We start from the raw sequence: 8,462 nt of genomic DNA, 5'->3' as shown, positions 1-8,462 counted from the left end.
CATTTGGACCTGACCAGCCGATGACCCTCCTGTTGGAGAGATGGAGCTCTGGAAAAACAAAAGCACTAGCAACGAACCGAGCAAAAGGAGGGACTGTCTGACGAACATCTGCAGAGACAAAAACAACAATGAACAGTTTATTCTGACAGTTGATACACTGCAAAAAAAGAGACTTTTTCACTCAGTATTTTCGTCTTGTTTTACTGCACAAATACCACCACTTGAGAATGGCTCAAGATATTAAGTCTTGTTTTCTGAAAAATGCCAAAAAAAAAAAAAGAGTTTATGCTTAAAACCAAAAGATTATTTGTCAGTGGGGTAAGAAAAACATAATTCAAAGGGAAATTTTTAAGTATTTTTGAAACCAATGCTGCATTTAGTTGATCAAAGATACAGTAAAAACAGCAAATAATGTTAAATATTATTACACTTCTTTTTGAATGTTTTAAATTGTAATTTATTCAGCATCATTACTCCAGTGTCACACGATCCTTCAGAAATCACTTCAGTTGTTATGCTTGGTGAAACTCACAGACGAAAGGCGAGAGGATCCAAATGCAGATGAGATTTCAGATGAGCAATTAACAGGAACCAAAACAACAGAAGCCAGTAAAAGAACAAGACTAGACAGAACATGGGCAAACACTGGGGTATAAATACACAGAACAAAGAGGTCTCGATCAGTTGTCATGTATACAAACAGGGAAAGGGGCTGGTGCATTAATTGTCATAGAGACAAACAGAGGTAACCCCAGGAACAAACAAGGCAAGGCAAACAAGGACAGGAACTGAACAAAGGAAGCGAACGGGGAAACAGTAAGAACAGAAACACATTACAAATCAAGAGTCCTAAAACACAAGAACCGGGGAACACAGGCTGAAATTATGACACTATTTGCTGCTCAAGAAACATTTCTGATTATTACCAATGTTGAAAACAGTTGTGCTGCTGAATATTTTTGTGGGTAAGTAATACTTTTGTTCAGCAAGGACACATTAAATTGATGAAAAGTGACAGTAAAGACATTCATAATGTAACAAAAGATTCCCGTTTCAAATAAATGCTGTTCTTTTCAACTTTCTATTCGTCAAAGAATCCTGAAAAATAAAACATATCACCGTTTCCACAAAAATATTGGGCAGCACAACTGTTTTCAACATTGATAATAATCAGAAATATTTCTCGAGCAGCAAATCAGCATATTAGAATGATTTCTGAAGATCATGTGACACTGAAGACTGGAGTAATGATGCTGAAAATACAGCTTTGATCACAGGAATAAATTACATTTTACAATATATTCACATAGAAAAAAGTTATTTTAAATTGTAATAATATTTTAACATTTTTACTGTATTTTCGATCAAATAAATGCAGCCTTGGTAAATAAAACACTTCTTTCAAAAACATTAAAAAATCTTAATTCCAAATTTTGGAATGGTAATGTATGAACTCACTTAATTTTTATACATTTTTCAATAAAACAAGATTTAATATCTTAAAGGGGTCATATGATGCTTTTTTAAAGATCATTATTTTGTGTATTTGGTGTAACAGAATATGTTGACATGCTTTAATGTTCAAAAAACACATTATTTTTCAAATACTGTACATTATTGTAGGTCCTCTATGCCCCGCCTCTCTCAAACGCTTCGTTTTCTACAAAGTCCCTCCTTCCGACAAGCGCAGTCTGCTCTGATTGGCCAGCTGACCCAGTGCATTGTGATTGGCCGAACACCGCAAGCACTCGTCGGAAATGTAACGCCCCTTACCATAATCGCGAGCTTCATCTTTCAAAATAAATGTAAAGACAGAGCCCGAAAGGGGAACAGAGTCGCGTGACAGACACAGTGATGAAGCTGGTATGTGTTTGCAGTACGTAAGTCACGGTTAAGACGGCTGACTCCACTGTGATGTGTCCCTGTCTCTCTCTCACACACACACGCGTGCGCACGCACGCACACACACACACACGCACGATGCGCAAAACTCCGCATTTGAACAGTCAGTCAATAGCAAATACTTAAACTAGTAACAAAACATACTTACAGTAGCTGATTCAGAAGCGCCAGATTGTCATAGCAAAGTCAGAATTACCTCCTCTCCTAGGTTCACGAAACGGTCGTCCATAAAATGCATTGCTGTTCTGTTGTAAGTAATCTTAAAGATTCCTAAATGCATCTACTTTCGGAAGGCCAAGTAAAGTGCTTTTGCTTTCGCCTAGAAACACACAGCGTCTCCCTGACATGCTGCTTCAACACTAATTGTGGTTAGTGAAACCACGCCTTCTTTCTTTGCGTGATCATTTGGGCGCATTATGCAAATATTTTCACATAGTGAGGTAGATATGTGGGGCGTGTTAGAACGAGCCGTTTTAGGCAGGCGTGGTTGACTCTTAACTTTTATAAAGAATATCTCTTTGGATTTGAGACTTTAGTCTTTGCAACTTCAGAGATCTTATCTATGCACAATCAGCTTGTAACACTCCAAAGAGAAAGGAAAACTTGAAATCGCATCATATGACCCCTTTAATTGTCCTTCTCTAATAAACGTATCTTGGTTTAAGAGGTTTAAGGTATTCGTAATTGGAAACGAGAAAAATACTACGTAAGAAAATCTTTGATTGTTTTTTTTGCAGCAAGCCTTCAAACTCGATATCTTTACTTTTCCATCATGTCTCCAAAAGTGACATTCTTTGAGTTCTGGCCAAACCAATGAGAGGGTATTTTTTTTACCAAAAAACAAACAAACAAAAAACACGTGATACACAAATGAACAGAAGCCGAGAGAGGGCAGGACACGTGCTTGTGTGTTTGAGGCTGCGGTGGGTTTGTTGAACCTTCCAAAACACACAAAATTCAACAAGCAGGGGCCAGATATCATGTGTCAGTGCGATGTTTATTACCGGGGGCCCCGTTTGGCTGAGGAATGACTCAGGGCTTCCAGTGACAGAGAGGAGGAGCCCAACGAAGTGTGTTTTACACTCAACCCCCTCTGAAAAAGCCTAGAAGAGAAATGCTCCACATATCCGGCAGCTTTGCAGAGGCCTGCCCTCAATTATCCTCCCACAAAGCTGCTGAAAAAAACACAAAACTATCTGACCGGGCAGAGCGTTTGATGTTGCCACGCAATGTTTGACAGAGAACAGGACGGCTTTGAAAAAGAGAGGTCTGTGTGAACTTGCCTGCTCTCGCTCAACATTTGGAAACGAGGCTCGGGGAAGCAAATGCCATTGGATTGGAAGCAGCTGCTGAGTTGAAGAAACATGGTTTTAAACAGGGCCGTATGTGCCAAAACATCTAAAAATGTCACTTGTTAGCAGGTTCGCTGTTGAATAGACACTTATATGCGTCACCACAACTCACAGGCCTCTTCGAACTACACTCACAATTAATAGGAAATGATGGTGGAATGTTGATTGTTTTAAATAAATGATTATGTGTATAGTTACCCAACTAAAAATCAGTAGGATTTTTTTAAAGGAAAGTAATACTTTTTATTCATGAAAGATGCATTAAATTGATCAAATGTGACATTAAAAACAAGATAAAAACAGAATTGTGAGGAAAAAAGTCTGAATTGCGAGATATAAAATCGGAATTCGAAGAAAGTCAGAATTGCAAGTTATCAGAATTGTGAGATATAAATGCAGAATTGTGAGTAAAAAAGTCTGAATTGTGAGATAAAAAGTCACTATTACCTTTTTTATTTTTTATTCCTTGGTGAGAAGAATTGTGAGAAAAAGTTTCAGAACTGCGAAATATAAATATAAAGTCCAAATTGCGAGATAAAAAGTCCGAATTATTTTGAATATTTCACAATTTTCCTGTTTTTACAGTATTTTTTTTAACAAAACAAAAAAACGCAGCCTCTGTGAGGATAAGAGACGTCTTTCAAAAACATTAAAAAATCTTAATGATTTCAAAAAATAAATAAAAACTATAAAACACAAAAAAATAAAGTCACTAGAGTGAAAAACTAAAGTGAAAGAACAAAATGAAATACAACAGGATAAAATCAAATCCTGTCTGACATTGTTTTCTCTGATTCATTCAGAAGTGCATTATATTACAGAAGTAAAATGGATTGTGAATGCTTTTGTTTCAGATGTTTTACATTCTCAAGAAACCCAAAAGCTTATGTTTGCTTCAAAAGACATTGATCAAAAGTACTTTGAGTCTTGGCTCCTGATAAGCTTTATATCATATGCATGTTCGTGTCAATGACTTTGCATGTTTTTGTTAAACCCCAGGAGAACGGCACAAGTGTTTGTGAGTCACATAATCAGCTATTGTTTGGATCAGCATTGCATGCTTCATCATAATAAATCAGGCCCTGTGTAAAAACTCTGAGCAATGCTGATGACCGAGAGCCATGTGCTGTGCGACAGGCCGCGGAGAGGTGAAACTCTGCTCAGAAACAGGAAGAAACAGGTCTGCGCTCTGGGAACATTCTGGAACTTTCCAAAGCTTTTGGCTCCCGCTCTCAGCAGCTCATTCAAAGCGAGTGTCTGAGAGTTTGTGTACACTGCTGTGAGTCCTGTCAAGCGTCAAGTTGTCTCCATAAAAACATCACAGCTCAAAGAATATTGGAATCGGCAACCTGTAAAAGCGGAAAACAACGAAAAACAGAAGCCTTAAAGTGTGTGTTTTTGAAGACAGACAACACAAACACTGCGAAATATGATGAATAGGCCTATGCTAAAAAATATATTGTCCTTTTTTTTTTAATAGTAAAGTCATTTTTTCTCTCTCCCTGTTTATTAAACTGCTGGAATTATCAGAGTTGTTGCTGCTAACTAAAACTAAAACTATAAAAGCAATGTGTTTGCCAATTGATATAAAGCTGAAATAAAAAATATATAAGTTGAAAAACTTTAGGTTAAAAACTGAAATGAGAAATAGAAACAAATAAAAAAACTAAAATCTGTATATATTAAAGCTATTTATAGAAATATAAACAATAATAAAAATGACAAAACCACACAAAAATTACTAAAACTTAAAAAAAAAAAAAAAAAGCTAAATTTTAAATAAATATGTATAATAAAATAAATACAATAGTAAATAAATCATAAAACACATTAGAATGCATTTAAAAATACTCTAGCAACCCCATAGAAACTCAGAATGTGTTAGTAATGCCCTGGCAACCACCCAAAAAACAACTATGAATACATTAGTGATGTTAGTGAAGGGCATTATAGGCTACTAATGTATTCTGTATTACTAACATGTTCTGAGTTGCTATGGGGTTGCTAGGGTGTTAGTAATGCCCTGGCAACCACCCACAACACCCTAACAACCCCATAGTAACACGTTAAAATCATTCAGAATACATTAGTAATGCCCTAGCAATCACCCAGAACACCCTAGCAACCCCATAGCAACTCGGAATATGTTAGTAATGCCATGGCAACCACCCAGAGCACCCTAGCTACCCCACAGCAACTCAGAATATGTTCATAATACCCTGGCAACTACCCACAACACCTTAGCAACCCCATAGCAACTCACAATATGTTAGTAATGCCCTGGCAACCACACAAAACACCCTAGCAACCTCATAGCAACATGCTAAAAACAACTATGAATACGTTAGTGATGTTAGTGAAGGTCATTAGGCTACTAATGTATTCTGTATTATTAACATGCTCTGAGTTGCTATGGGGTTGCTAGGGTGTTAGTAATGCCCTGGCAACCACCCACAACACCCTAACAACCCCATGGCAACACGCTAAAATCCTTCAGAATACATTAGTAATGCCCTAGCAACCACCCAGAACACCCTAGCAACCCCATAGCAACTCAGAATATGTTAGTAATGCCATGGCAACCACCCAGAACAACCTAGCAACCCCACAGCAACTCAGAATATGTTCATAATACCCTGGCAACTACCCACAACACCCTAGCAACTTCATAGAAACTCAGAATATGTTAGTAATGCCCTGGCAACCACCAAGAACACCCTAGCAACCTCATAGAAAGTCAGAATATGTTAGTAATGCCCTGGCAACTACCCACAACACCATAGCAACCCCATAGCAACATGATAAAAATCCCTAGTAGTACACTTGTAATGGTGTAACAACAATCCAAAACATCCTAGCAACCCATAGCAACTCAGAATGTGTTAGTAATGCCCTGGCAACTACCCAAAACACCCAAGCAACCCCATATCAACTTGGGGAAAAAATCACTCCAAGCTCCTTAGCAACCGCATAGCAATGCCTGTAACAAACTAACATCGTAGCGGCAATGCTACATTCAGTGAATAAAAAAATGTAGTTATTTCATCTGGTGTCGCTAGTGACTCATAAAGGACACACTTCACCTTTAACGCAAAAACAAACAGGCCAGCAGAACAAGTCAGACGGCTGCGATCTCCTTCTGTGTGAATTATGTTTATAGGTGTGATCTTGAATGACGGTCACCTTCACTCACTGACAATCTGCTCACAAAAGCAGGGAGTCGCCGAAGCCAAGGATGAACTACTGCAGTGTTCTCCTCATTTCTGTAATCAGGATCTGCTGCATGTGTGCAGATGTACAGGAAGCGTTTTGAGGACGCTCCATAGGCACCATCATTAGATGAACCAATTCAATACCTCACATTTTGAATCTCCTGTTTGGATATAATTAGTATGCATTATTTCTCATACTTCAAAGCTTTTATGTGTTTATAAGCTCTTCTGAATAATGCAAACCCACTTGTAGCAACAATAGAGATGGAAAAAACTATTGCTGTTTTCTTTTTCTTGTTTTGAATACAAAGCGTGTGCTGTCTGCATGAATTTAGCGAGAATCAAGTATATGGAACAGGAACAGCTGCCCAATTCAACCTCATGTTTTTCGAAACCTTTTTGCCTTTCTTTCTGCATTGAAACATAAAAGGAGATGTTTTCCACAATGTCCGTGCTGCTGTTTATAAAATGCATATAATATGTTTATAATATGTTTATATGTGCATTAATTTTTATATTTTTTATAATTTAATATTTAAAATAATTAAAAGCTATTTTTCCAACACATATGTACAATATCATACAATATAAATTTGTCTACTTCAGCTTGAACGTTTTTCAAATGATCTCCTTTTGTGTTCTACAAGTGGCTGGAGAAATTTCTGGTAAACACCTGTACAGAAGACAAAAATGCATTTGAAAAGTAGAATTTAATGAAATATAAACATATAAATTATTACTTTGTGACAAGGCTATTTTAATATTATTTATATACTATTATAGTATTCATTAATATTTTGAATTAGCTTTCATTTTAAAATTTTCAGTTTTCATTTGTAGTAAAAGTTTTAGTAATTTTATGATGTGCTTTTTTCATTTTTATTAGTTTTTTTTTAAATACTTAATTATTTCAGTTTTAGTTTAAGACATTTACTTTAAATTACATTTATTTTATTTCAGTTCGTTGCCAAGGCAACATTTCTAATTCTCATTTACGTTTTTCTAATTCTCATTTACGATTCTAATTTTAAGTTATTAAATATTTATAGTTTATTTTATTTTATTTCAGTTTTATTTTAATTAATTAATTTAATTAATTTTTAATTTTGACAATTTCAACAATTAATATTTTAATTATTTTAATTAACAATTAATTTTAAAAGATTTAGTGTCAGTTTTAGTTTACAATAACAACACTGATTTGTGATTTTTGCTGAATGTGTAAAACTGACAGTGTTTCATAACCTGGCGGTGGGTTTTGCATAGGCAAACATCACCATTATCTTCAGACATGTCATTGTATTTAATATTTTTTTCTGTCTTGTTATTCAAGTTGCTGCTCAACTGTACAGTACTTCAAAAGTTTATGCATGAATGTCTTTTGTAAATTGGGTAAGATTAATTGTGCATTGTTTGCGGTGAGAAACTGGATTAAATAATCCTTTGACACAGAAGTGCATGAGGTCTTTCATCACCCTGGATGACACAGAAATCAAACAACCCTTTTTTTTCGGAAAGCTGAGAACGACACACCCACACCGCCTAAACCTCCCATGAACACCTGCTCTAGCGCTTCATCAGATGGCCGTAACAATCAGGTGACAGCTGTGACTCATGACAGAATGACATGTTTACATACATCACACACACACACACACACACACACACACACACACACACACAAACATGAGCTGTAGTTGTACTTCAGGTTCGGCAGGCAGATCCTTTTGTTCCAACTGTTGCCGGTCAAACAAGCTCCTGCACCCTGGTAACTGTAGCCATCGGCGACACTGAACATGACACACAAAACATGTTTTCAGTAAATATTTCCTGCTTGTAAAATCTCTGAGTGCCAGAAAGAAAAGCATGACAAAGATGAGTATACTATTACTTAGTATTTATGGGAGTTGAAAGTATTGTTTATTAGCTATTTGTAATTTTTTTTATACCACAACTGTACAATATTTATTTTTAAAAATATATGCATACATACACC

General features: G+C 36.2%; 1 long non-coding RNA gene across 1 annotated transcript in view; it reads right to left on the bottom strand.

Moving 5' to 3' along the window:
- Window positions 1-478: 478 nt before the first annotated feature.
- The window catches only part of LOC107728317 (uncharacterized), a 14,699-nt gene continuing 6,715 nt past the window's right edge, over window positions 479-8,462 (bottom strand). Inside the window, exons 3-4 of the long non-coding RNA XR_001638450.1 lie at window positions 6,432-6,437; window positions 479-491 (exon numbers count right to left, since the gene is read on the bottom strand). This is a non-coding gene — a long non-coding RNA (uncharacterized LOC107728317). The remainder of the gene's footprint in view (window positions 492-6,431; window positions 6,438-8,462) is intronic.

This window comes from Sinocyclocheilus rhinocerous, unplaced genomic scaffold (genome assembly GCF_001515625.1).
Source record: "Sinocyclocheilus rhinocerous isolate Xijiao unplaced genomic scaffold, SAMN03320098_v1.1 scaffold247, whole genome shotgun sequence".
Taxonomy (NCBI): domain Eukaryota; kingdom Metazoa; phylum Chordata; class Actinopteri; order Cypriniformes; family Cyprinidae; genus Sinocyclocheilus; species Sinocyclocheilus rhinocerous.
This window is presented reverse-complemented; position numbering and strand designations above follow the sequence as displayed.